This window comes from Ovis canadensis, chromosome 19 (genome assembly GCF_042477335.2).
Source record: "Ovis canadensis isolate MfBH-ARS-UI-01 breed Bighorn chromosome 19, ARS-UI_OviCan_v2, whole genome shotgun sequence".
In the NCBI taxonomy this organism is placed as follows: Eukaryota; Metazoa; Chordata; class Mammalia; order Artiodactyla; family Bovidae; genus Ovis; species Ovis canadensis.
In genome coordinates, this window is record NC_091263.1 from 73,604,580 (window position 1) to 73,617,501 (window position 12,922).

The window sequence follows — 12,922 nt, forward strand, 5'->3', positions numbered from 1 at the left end:
AGACCTCCAACATACCAACTAAACAGGAAACGTTTCTTCCACAGACAGAATGTCTAGGGTCCCAGGGCTTAAGTAATGTATCCGAACTGGATGCAGGTTCCACTTGACTCCAAGGGCCTGGTCCCCATCACCATGCACCGCGGATGGCCTCTTGTAAGGACAGAGCAGGGTGAGAGGTGTGGACGCAGGAAGACTGCTTGACCAGCTGGAGTAGGGCCTGCTGGGGCCCCTCCCGGCTCCCTGCGTCAACAGGCATCTGCTGATCTCTGATCTGACTAGGCAGCCACGGGCATGCCAGGGAGGGACTGGAGAAGGTTGCTGTGGGTGAGGCCACTCTCCTGCAGAGAGGGAGACCAGGAGCAAGGGACAGGGCTGACTCACCAGCCACATGGCCAGGAGCTGGCGGCCTCTTCATGGGGCATCTTGCCCAAATCGGGGGTTTCCGGGCTCCCACGTGGTAGTGGTGCAAAGTTAAAGTGAAAGTCGCTCAGTTGTGTCTGATTCTTCGTGACCCCACGGACCATACAGTCCACGGAATTCTCCAGGCCAGAATACTGGAGTGGGCAGCCTTTCCCTCTCCAGGGGATCTTCCCAACCCGAGGACTGAACCTCCCACACTGCAGGCAGATTCTTTACCAGCTGAGCCACAGGGAAGCCCAGGAATTCTGGAGCAGGTAGCCATCCCTTCCCCAGCAGACCTTCCCGACCCAGGCATCAAACCAGGGTCTTTCTCACGGCAGGCGGGTTCTTTACCAACTGGGCTAATTAGAGCCAGAAACACAGCATCTTCTGGTCCATTCCTTCCCCTGCCCCGCCCAAGTGTGTGTGCCCAGCTGCTCAGCCACGTCCAGCTCTGTGAGACCCCATGGTCTGCAGCCCGCCAGGCTCCTCTGTCCATGGGATTCTCCAGGCAGCAACACTGGAGTGGGCTGCCATTTCCATCTCCAGGGATCTTCCCTCCCCAGCGGTTGACCCCGAGTCTCTTGTGCCTCCGGCACTGGCAGGTGGGTTCCTTACCAGTCTGCTTCTGAAACCGATCTGCGAAGGCCCTCCGTCCTCTGCCCACCTGGCCGCCCAAGCCCTCCCCAGAGCCAGCTTGGCCCCTGCACCGCTTGTGCTCGCCTGCCGGGCGCCTCCGGCCCCTCCAGTTTCACGTAAGACGTGCCCCTTGGAGAAGCCTTCCCCGCCCGCCTGGGAGAGGCGGCCACACCCTCGCTGTCCCCTTCCACAGCATCCTCCTGTGTTCTCACTCACAGGTGTCCCCACTTTCTCCGACAATCACAGCTAAGACTTGCTGGGCGTTTACTGTGTGCTAAGACGCTGCTCAAAGCATGTGACTTCATACTAGCTCACTTGGTGATCATTTACACAATCTGACTTTACAGCTAAGGAAACAAGTTTAAAACCACTGCCTCGACAAGCCTGGGGGCATGAGGAGGGCAGGGAGCCTGTTTGGGTTACTGCTGAGCCAGAAGCCAGGCATGCAGTCTGGCCCGTAAATAGGAGCTCTGGGTGTATTTGCTGGAGGGAACAAGAAGCCTGCAGAGGGCCTGGATGCGGAGAAGGGGAAGGACGGACTCGAGGCTGGAGCTCAGGCTCCAGGTGACGCAACTGGGTGGCACCATGGACAGAGGGAGGGCTCCCAGGGTGACGCCAATGGTGAAGAGCCCGCCAGGCAGTGCCGGCGACACAGGAAACGTGGGCAGGATCCCTGGGTCGGGAAGATCCCCTGGAGAAGGGCACGGCACGGCAACTCACTCCAGTTTTCTTGCCTGGAGAATCCCATGGACAGAGGGGCCTGGTGGGCTGCAGGTCCACAGGGTCGCAGAGTCCGACAGGCCTGAAGCGACTTAACGTGAATGATGAATGGAAGAGCAGAGGCCAGCCAGGCCAGCCCTTGTGCAGAGCCTCTGAACGTGGGCTGGGCCCGATCACTCGCCCCTCCCTCCTCGGACGTGACAAAGGCGAGGTCCCATGACACCTGCGGTCAGGCTGCGAACATGCTGACTTCCACCTCACGCGCCGTCTTGCTATACCGCCCTGTGTGGTGGGCACACCCTGAAGAAGTGTGCTGACGCATGGACAGGCCCGCGTGGCAAGGGCCTGAGGGCAGACTCTGGCCAAAGCCTACAAATGAAGGACACCCTCGAGCCGACGGCTGACAGTGGAGTGAACCCTGGCAATAGAGACCTTTCTTCAGCCTTCAGATGAGACCCCTGCCCCTGTGCAGCCTCGTCAGAGACCCTGAGGCAGACCACCCGGCTGGGCTAGGTCCAGATTCCTAGCCACAGAAACCGTGAGATAAGAAAGGGATTTAAAACACAGACTTGTTGCGGTAAAAAGTACACAGCATAAACGGACCATCCCAGCGACCTGAGGTGTGCTGTTCGGCCCTGGCAGCTACTGGCACAATGCCATAAGACAGTCGCCCGGGGCGCCTTCTCTTTGCAACCGGAATCCTACCGACACTGAACAGTAACTCCCCCGCCTCTCCCCAGACCCCGAAACCACCGTCCCGCTTTGTGTCTCGGTGGCTGTGATGGCTTTAGGTGCCTCTGGGCGTGGAATCAGACTGTAGCCGTCCTTTGCGACTGCTTCATTTCAGTGAGTGCGAGATCCTCCAGGCCCATCCAAGTGGCAAGGTGTATCAGAACTTCCTGTTTTAAGGCTGAGTACTCTTGCCTGACACTGGGGAGACTGAGGGCAGGAGGAGAAGGGGAGACAGAGGATGAGATGGCTGGATGGCAGCACCAACGCAACGGACAGGAGTCTGACTGATCTCCAAACATGCCTTGGAGACCCCGCTCTCCATTTTTCTGGGTGTGCACTAGAGACGGAGTTGCTGGATCGAACGGAGACTCTATGCCGAGTTGGGGGGAGGCCTCTGCATGTCTTCCTTCTCCTGTTTCCACCAAAGGAGCACAAGGGCCCCAGTTCCTCCACACCCTCACCAGCGCTAGCTGGTCTGTTCTTTCGATGCTGGCCATCCTAAGGGCACGAGCTGGTGTCTCATTAAACGGTGTCACTTTAGGCAGCTAAATTTCGGGGTGACTTTTGTACAGTGGTGAGTAATACACCATCGCATTGTGTGACTTCCAAGAGCAGACTGGCTACTGGTTTCTGATGGCGTGGGAAGGCTGAGCCAGGGAGCTGGAACGCAAGGTCTCGGGGCCGTCAGAGCGCCAGAGCTGGGGGCCTTGGGCAGGACAAGAGCCCGTGGAAAGGGCACAGCGGCGAGGCTGGCGGCAAAGAGGTGGAGACTGGAACAAGGGCACGTCTGCGGAGTCACCTGTGTGCTTTCTGTAGGCTGTCTACAGTCTTCTCTGGAGCAGAGAGACATGTAGGGAGGAGTGGTCCAGGGAGGGCTCACTCTCTTCGCGTGTTTACCGTGGGAAAGCATTGGCCACGCGCAAAGCGCGGTGGCTCTGCAGCAGGCCTGGGGCATCGTCTGTGTCTCAGGCAATGCGGCCCATGCGCTTCCTCCTCGGCCACCAGCCTTCGGTCACGTCTTTTCTGAGCAGGGCACAATGTCCAGCAGGTCCCTAACGACGGTTAGGAAGACACAGCAGCCCCAGTGCCTGAACTTCCTGGGGTTTCCAAGTCCCAGGCCCTTCACAAGCCGCAGCAGGGTCACCCTCCAGAGAGGCGCCTGCACTGAATCGCTGCGCATGAACGTGACTTGTGAGCACTCCATGGCGCCGCGCGAGTGTTTCGGCAGTTCGTGCAAAGGCAAGCTCGTCCCGGGGCCTTTCTGACTACAGAGTCTGCGCAGTCAGGCACAGCCGGGGGTCAGCGGGCCCCGCGAGGTGGGCACGGGCCTCGGGGAGCTCCTGGCAGACACTCCCTGTCCGTTCACTGAGCTGTCACTATTCTCGCGCTGTCCTCCAGTCTGCGGGCAGCTGGAGATGTTCCCAACCCTTTCTCTTCACTGTCGCCAGCTCCTGGTGAGCCGTGGAAGGACCCAGCCCTGCTGCCCCTCCTGGAGGGTGAGCCTGGTGACGGCTGCTTCTCCTCCTGCCTTGCAAGGACGGGAAAACCGTCTCTCGGGAAGCCTGAAGCCACGCTGTAGGCCTCTCAGGCTTACAGCTGGGCATCCAGAGACGAGCAGGGTGGGTGTTAACTCTGTTTTCCTGGGCACCAAGGGGTCCAGGAGAAGCTGAACTGCCTGGCACTCCCCATCCTGGGCGCTTTCATCACACAAAACCAACACCAAGCTTTTGCACATGGGCATTCGTTTGACTTCAGATGTTATTTTTTTTCTTTTCAGTCGACCAAGGGATCAATCTGAAGGAGAGTCTTACTGCAGAGAAGGAATCAACACGGAGCTGCTCAGAGCAGGGCGGGAATCTGGGCTGTCACGCCTTCACCCCACTGCTACTTGCTGAGCCCCTACTGTGCGCCAGGAACACGCCAGACTTGCCTTAGCAGCTGCAGGCAGCGAGAGACAGTCAACAGGTGTGATGCTTAACTTTACAGGTCAGCTAGACTGGCCATGGGGCACCTGGATATCTGCTCACTCATCACCTTGGTGTGTCCGTGATGGTGCTTTGGATGAGATTACATTTAAAACACCAGACTGGGTAAAGAAGATGGCGCGCCTCAACGTGGGTGGGCCTCGCCCAATCAGTTGAAGGCTTGCGTTTAAAAAAAAAAATTCACTGAATAACAGGGAGCTACACCTGCCTGACAGCCTTTCCAAGTAAGATATTGGCTTTTTCTCTGCCTTCGTCCTCAAACTGAAATGTCCGCTCTTCCTGAGTCTTGAGGCTGCCAGTGTTCAGACAGAAACCACACCATCAGCTCCCCTGCTCCTCAGACCTTTGGACTTGGGCTGGAACCAAGTCATCGGCTCCCCTGGGGCTCCAGACTGCTGAGCACCTGGCAGGTCTTGGGGCCCGCCCACTCCCATAAGTGCCTGAGCCAGTTCCTTACAATGAGCCTCAACCTCCCTGTCTGTCTATACACACACACGCTAACACATCCTATTATTTTTCCCTTTTTGGAGAACTTTTACTACAAATGATCAACCCAGACAGTGAGAAACTGCCATGAAGAAAGCCGAACAACTCCATGGAAAAGAGAGGCGGCGGGACTTCAGCCACAGAGGTTTGGAACGCCTCTCTGAGGAGGTGGCCTTTTAGCTGACCGCACGGGAGAGCGCAGCCACTTACACACTGTGGGCGCGAGCTGGGCAGAGGCCTTGCCTGCAGGGCAGGGCCACAGAGAGTGCGGGGAACAGGGAGAATCCCAGACAGGCGGGAGCAGGGCAGGACGCAGGGTGTTAGGGCCTCACAGACTGCAGGGAGGAGTCCGCATTTCACTCCCAGGTGAGGGGCAGCCTCTGGACGCTCTTGAGATGACGTTAACCTCGGGCTCCTCTGTGTCCCTAGTCTGCTGTGTGATCTCGAGCAAATGCGTGTGTCTCTCTGAGCTTCAGCTTCCTGGTGGTGTTGTGAGGATCAAATGAGATAACACAAGAGAATGATTTAGGGCTGTGTCTGGCGTTAAGAAGCGGCTCAGGAAGTGTCGGTGTCTCTGGCTTGCTATTCACCGCGGGTTCCGACTGAAAATGCTGGCGCTGGAACAAGCTGGGGAAGTACCGGTGGCGTGAGCTTTCTGGGAACGGGGGCAAAATGAACACCAGACACACTCGGCATGCGTCGCTTACACGTGGAGAGACTGGAGCCAGTTAAGCCCCGAGCAGCAAAGCCAGAGCTGTGGCTCCGAGAGACGGGCTCAAACTCCGGCTCTTCCGCTGCCTCCCCCAGGCGAGCTTTGGCAAATCATCGAATCCTGCAAGGCTTGGTGAACTCGGGAAATGGGAACTGTGAGAATTAAATCAGACAGCTTGCGCAGATCATAACTACCTGGCACCCGTCAGAGCCATCGGGGGGACGCACAAGTGCCAAGGTCAGCTTTAAAAAGGTGGAAAGTCATGCACGTGTGCACACAGCGATGGTTACACGGAAGAGTGCTCAAGATGACCTGCAGATTTAATTCAACTCTGATTAAGATCCCACAGGTGTGTCTATGAAACAAGCTTTATTTAGAGGATTTCTACCCAGGAATAAAGGCCCCAAAAAAAAAAAAAAAAAGTCAAGCCATCCGAAAATAAGATGGAAGGATTCACCCTCCGAGATACTAATGTGAACACTTAGCCTAAGACTGTGATGATTAAGACAGTGCGAAACCAACAGAGGGACAGACAGACGATGATACAGCGTGGGAGCTCGGAAACAGACCCACGGGCTGCACGGGCTATAGACGGGAGTTTGACATGAGGTAGAAATGGGATTGCAAGTCAGTGTGGAAGGAAAGGATTATTCAGTGAACTGTGCTGGTCAACTGATTATCCAAGTGGAAAAAAAATGAAATCAACTCCTTACCGCACACCATAAAAAAAACGTATAATGAAGTCAGAACGTAAATGTGAAAGGCAAAATTTTAAATCTTTGGAAGAAAACATAAATCTGTGTTGTTCAACATATTGTAACAACAAAAACCCAAACAGCTCAACCAAAACATGGGCAGAAGGTCTAAACAGACATTTCTCCAAAGAAAATGCCAGGATGGCCAACAGGCACCTGAGAAGATGCTCAAAATCACTAATCATTCACTTCAGTTCAGTCGCTCAGTCGTGTCCGACTCTCTGTGACCCCATGAATCACAGCACGCCAGGCCTCCCTGTCCATCACCAGCTCCCGGAGTCCACCCAGACTCATGTGCATCGAGTCAGTGATGCAACCCAGCCATCTCATCCTCTGTCGCCCCCTTCTCCTCCTGCCCCCAATCCCTCCCAGCATCAGGGTTTTTTCCAATGAGTCAACTCTTCACATGAGGTGGCCAAAGTACTGGAGCTTCAGCATCAGTCCTTCCAATGAACACCCAGGACTGGTCTCCTTTAGGATGGACTGGCTGAATCTCCTTGCAGTCCAAGGGACTCTCAAGAGTCTTCTCCAACACCACAGTTCAAATGCATCAATTCTTTGGTGCTCAGCCTTCTTTACCGTCCAACTCTCACATCCATACATGACCACTGGAAAACCTATAGTCTTGACTAGACGGACCTTTGTTGGCAAAATAATATCTCTGCTTTTTAATATGCTATCTAGGTTGGTCATAACTTTCCTTCCAAGGAGTAAGCGTCTTAATTTCATGGCTGCAATCACCATCTGCAATGATTATGGAGCCCAAAAAATTAAGTCTGACACTGTTTCCATTAGAGAAACGCAAATTAAAATTACAGCAAGGTATCACTTTACACCAGTCAGAATGTCAATCATCAAAAAGTTTACAAATAATGAATGCTGGAGAGGGTGTGGCGCAAGAGGAGTCCTCCTAGCTGTTGGGGGGAATGTAGATCGATACAGCCGTTGTAGAGAACACTGTGCAGCTTCCTGAGAAACAGGAAAACTGAAAATAGAACTACTATATGACCCAGCAAGCCCGCTCCTGCGCATAAATCAGGAAAAGACGAAAGCTCTTCTTCAAAAAGACACACACACCGATGTTCACCGCAGCACTGACCCCGGAATCCAAAGACGAAGACTCTTCTTCAAAAAGACACACGCACCAATGTTCACCGCAGCACTGTTTGCAACAGCCAAGACATGGAAGCAACCTAAGTGTCCATCACCCTAAGCGTCGCATCGAAAGGTGCGGTCCATATATACAATGGAATATTACTCAGTCATTAAAGGAACAAAAGCATGCCGTTTGCAGCAACATGACTGACCTAGAGGTTATCATTCTAATGGAACTAAGTCAAATAAAGACAAATATCATATGGTATCATTTATATAGAATATAAATAAAAATTACACAAATTAATTTATTTATAAAACAGAAACAGATTCACAGACTTTAAAAACAGACTGCTGCTGTTGCTGCGCTGAGGCGCTTCAGTCGTTGTTGCTGCTGTTGCTTCAGTCGCGCCCGACTAATGGTTACCAAAGGGGAAAGGTGGGGGAGGGGTAAATTGGGAGTTTGGGACTGACATGTACACACACACTATATAAAATAACCAACAGGAACCTACTGCCAAGCACAGGGAACTCTACTGAATATTCTGTAACAACCTAAATTGGAAAAGAATTCATAACAGACTAGATACATGTCTGTGTATAACTGAATCACTCTGCTGATACCTGAAATTAACATTGGTAATCAATTACATGCCATTCAAAACAAAAAATAAAAGACACACTATATACTTTCCACAAAAGAAAACACTGATCATTTAAAAATAATAAATTTTGAGCTTACCTTGATCAAAATTCACCATAAAGGAAATGAAAACACAAGTCACAAACTGGGAGAAGAGAGCTGCAATACACACCATCGACCGAGACCAGCACCCGCACCATACAGAGAGCGACCAAGACCAGCACCCGCGCCATACAGAGAGCGCCTGCACTCTGGATACCAGGAGAAATCCATCGACCGAGACCAGCACGCGCGCCTACAGAGCGTGCCCGCACTTTGGGCACCAGGAGAAATGAATGGGCATTTCAGAGAGGATCATGGTTGTTCAATAAGCAAGAGGTTTGGAACTTCAGGGAAAAGCAGGTTAGATCTCAGTGAGATTCCATCTACACCCGCTGGGTTGGCAGAAAGTGGATTTAATAACACTGAGCTGGAGAAGGCGTGGATCCATGGTGGGAAGTGCCAATTGGTACAAGGACTCTGGGCAGCAATTAGCACTATCTGGTAAGGCTGAATGTCCCTACACGGCTATTCCGCTCCTGGATGTGTCTGTGCAAGAGGCATTCGTGTGAACACGTGTGGCAGAAGACAGGCACAAGAATGTTCAGTTCAGTTCAGCTCAGTTGCTCAGTTGTGCCCGACTCTTTGCGAGCCCATGAATCGCAGCACGCCAGGCCTCCCTGTCCATCACCAACTCCCGGAGTTCACTCAGACTCACGTCCATCGAGTCAGTGATGCCATCCAGCCATCTCATCCTTGGTCGTCCCCTTCTCCTCCTGCCCCCAATCCCTCCCAGCATCAGAGTCTTTTCCAATGAGTCAACTCTTCGCATGAGGTGGCCAAAGTACTGGAGCTTCAGCTTTAGCATCGTTCCCTCCAAAGAAATCCGAGGGCTGATCTCCTTCAGAATGGACTGGTTGGATCTCCTTGCAGTCCAAGGGACTCTCAAGAGTCTTCTCCAACACCACAGTTCAAAAGCATCGATTCTTCGGCGCTCAGCCTTCTTCACAGTCCAACTCTTACATCCATACATGACCACAGGGAAAACCATAGCCTTGACAAGAATGTTCACAGTAGCATTTATTCTTGGTGATTAAAAAAAAAAAAAAAGGCTGGAAACAATGTAAATGCCGAGCAATAAGAAAACAGACGGGTATGCTGTGGTTTACTCACAACCGGGTAGCATGCGGCAGTGCAGACGGGGAACTACGGCCACGTAACCTCCACACGCCCTGTACGCTAGTCGCTCAGCTGCCCAGCTCTTTGCGACCCCATGGACAGTAGCCCGGCAGGCTCCTCTGTCCATGGGATTCTCCAGGCAAGAACACTGGAGTGGGTTGCCGTGCCCTCCTCCAGGGGACCTTCCCCACCCAGGGATCAAACCAGGGTCTCGTGCATGGCAGGCAGATTCTCTACCGTGTACTTCACGCTGTACACAAGCCTCTCTGAGATTCCTTTTTATGACTATGAAGGCACAATGATATTCACTTTGAACTTTCTTTGGGATCTCCTAGCTCCAGGAATAATCATAGCTTATTAAAGAGTAGTCCTTTATAGTTTACAAAGCTGTGTGGGGTGGTTATATTCTTTATCACATCCTTTAAAAATCCAATATTTTAGAGTTATTTTGGCTTTCTCCACCCCCACACACACCACGAAGCTTGTGGGACCTTAGTTTCCTGACCAGGAATTGAACCTGGGCCCTCAGCAGTGATTTTGCCAAGTCTTAACCACTGGACTGTCAGGAAATTCCCCAAAGGTCTAATTTTTATGACTAACAATGACTTACCTGGATAAAGTACCAGCTGTGTTTATGAGCATTATGTGATCATGGGTGGACATGAGTTTGAGCAAAATCTGGGACACAGTGGAGGACAGGGAAGCCTGGCGTGCTGCAGTCCACGGGGTTGCAAAGAGCTGCCCACGAGTGGCCGACTGAACAGCAAATGCGTGAGTGAAGGAACGCTCTCGAAGCCTGAGCAGAGGAGACGTGCGGAGAGCTCATCTCACAAAGCGACAAGCAGCCTCTGAAGCAGAGGCAGCCTTGAGTCTCCCTGTTATCTCGGCACAGTCAGGGCGGCCAGGACTGCCCTGAATCATGACGGTGGCAGCCAGGGCCTGGCAAAGGGCCCTGCTCTTGGCAAGAAGTCCTGGCACTGCCTCTTCCTGCGGTAGCTTCTGAAAAAAGAGAGTTGGTGCCACCTAGTGGTAAAGAACAGGGACCACAGAGGAAGGCTGGGGAAATTCTTAACACAGAACAGTTATTTTATTTGGGATGGGGTGTGGTGTCAGGGTGGTGGTGGTGGTGAGAACGTTCTCATGAAAATAATATCTGCCTTTTTAAAGTAAATTTGTATTAACATAACTGTACGCTCACTAGCAACTGTAACATATAATACAGAAAGACCTTTCATGCCCTTTGCCCAATTTCCCCCAATGGTAAGGTCTTGCAAAACTAAGATCAGTGGAATAGAAACGAGAGTTCAGAAATAAAGCCATACATTTGTGGTCGAGAAAGAACGGTCTTCAACAAACGGTGTTGGGACAACTGGATGCATGCGGAAGAATGAGGCTGGACCCCAGCTCACACGTTGTACACAAACTGACTCAGAATGGGCCCCAGCCTTACACCTTTTACACAAACTGACTCAGAATGGGCCAAAGGCCTAATTGTAAGAGGTAAAACTATAGCATTCTTGCCAACATATGGGTGAATCTTCATGACCTTGGATCAAGCAATGATTTCTTATGTACAAGAAAGACAGTAGAGACGTAAGCAACAAGTGACTAAATTGCATCTCATCACAGTAAAACACGCTTGTGCTTCCAAGTACACTGTAAAGACGGTGAAAAGACAGCCACGAACGAACGAGCGTACATGTCAACCATGCACCTGGTAAGGGTCTAGCCGGGGTTATAAAGAACTCATAGGTCTATGATAAAAAGATACATCACTCAACTTAAAAATGGACAAGGTATTTGAGTAAACATTTTTTCAAAGGAGATGTACAAACAGCCAAAAGTACCAGAAATGATGTTCAACATCATTAACCATCGGGGAAATGAAATGAAAACCACAGTGAAATCCCAGTTCACATTCACTAAGGTGACTAGTAATAAAAAAGAGAGTAAGTGTAAGTGAGGACCTGGAGAAATCGAAACCTTTAACACACTGCTGGTGGGAAGACAGAGGGGGAGCAGATGCTTTGGAAATCAGGCAGCTAGGGAAAAGAGTTACCACAACACAGCATTTGTGCTCAAGAGAAATGGAAACATACGTCACACAAAGACTTGTACAGAAACCTTCACAGCAGCATTATTGAGGAGGCAAAAAGTGCAAACAACCCAAGTGCTCACTAACTGATAAAAGTTAACAAAATGTGTGTGTGTGTGTGTCTGTGTCTGTGTGCGCGTGTGAGTGTGTGTCTGTCTCTGTGAGTGAGTGTGTGTGTGTGCGTGTGTGTCCCTAAATGGAATATTATTCAGCAATAAAGAATGAAATATTGATTCATACTGTGACATGAACCTTGAAAACATTATGCTAAGAAGCCAGACACACAAAAGGCCACAAGTTGTATGATCCTATTTACATGAAATACCCAGACATGCAAATCCACAGACAGAAAGGAGGGTAACGGCTGGGGGAGGGAATGAGAAATGGAGAGGGCCTGCTCACGGAGATGGGCTTCTTTGAGGGATAATGAGAAAGCTCTGGAATTAGTGGTAATGGAGGCACAATCTTTTTAAAATTTATTACAAACCACCAAATTCTACACTTACAGAAGAGTTCATTGTTTTTTTAAAAAACGTTTATGTTTATTTGGCTGCGTGGCTCTCAGCTGCAGCACGCGGGATCTCCCATCTTCACTGCGGCACGCACGATCTTTTAGTTGCAGCCTGTGAGTTCCTAGCTTCAGCACGTGGGATCTAGTTCCCTGATCAGGGGTCACATCCTGCAGGGGCCCCCTGCATCGGGAGCTGGGAGACTTGGCCACTGGACCACCACAGAAGTCCCAAAGAATGAATTTTAACGCGTGTGGATTACATCTCAATTTTTTTTTAACTAGCAAAATTAATTTAAAAAATTTTAAAAAAAGAGAGAGAGCATACCACAACCAGGATAACACTGATATTGGCTCAACCCACAAATCTTACTCAGATTTCCCTAATTTCCTCTGTACTTCCCCATACCCTGTGTTTCTACAAAGGATTTAGCAATTATCCAAAGAATGTACATTACTGTTTAAAAGCAGTAAAACCCCCACAATGATATACGACCTCATACTCAGGGTTGGAGTCACAACCCACAATTCTCACTGTAAAAATGAGGTGTTATAAAAATTGCCCTTGGTATATAATTCTATTGGAGAAGGCAATGGCACCCCACTCCAATACTCTTGCCTGGAAAATACCATGGACGGAGGAGCCTGGAAGGCTGCAGTCCATGGGGTCGCTGAGGGTTGGACTTCACTTTCGCTTTTCACTTTCATACCTTGGAGAAGGAAACGGCAAACCACTCCAGCGTTCCTGCCTTGAGAATCCCAGGGACGGGGGAGCTTGGTGGGCTGCCATCTATGGGGTCGCACAGAGTCGGACACGACTGAAGCGACTTAGTAGCAGTAGCACTATATAATTCTATAGAATTCATATCATAACATAAAAGGGTATTCTGTATTTATTTGTATTTTACTCTACATAACTTATCCGTATTTCATGG

The 12,922-nt window shown here is 50.9% G+C and overlaps 1 protein-coding gene across 4 annotated transcripts in view; it reads right to left on the reverse strand.

Annotated features, from left to right (window-relative positions):
- The window catches only part of CNBP (CCHC-type zinc finger nucleic acid binding protein), a 58,348-nt gene that overhangs the window by 44,263 nt on the left and 1,163 nt on the right, over nucleotides 1–12,922 (reverse strand). The window lies entirely within an intron of this gene.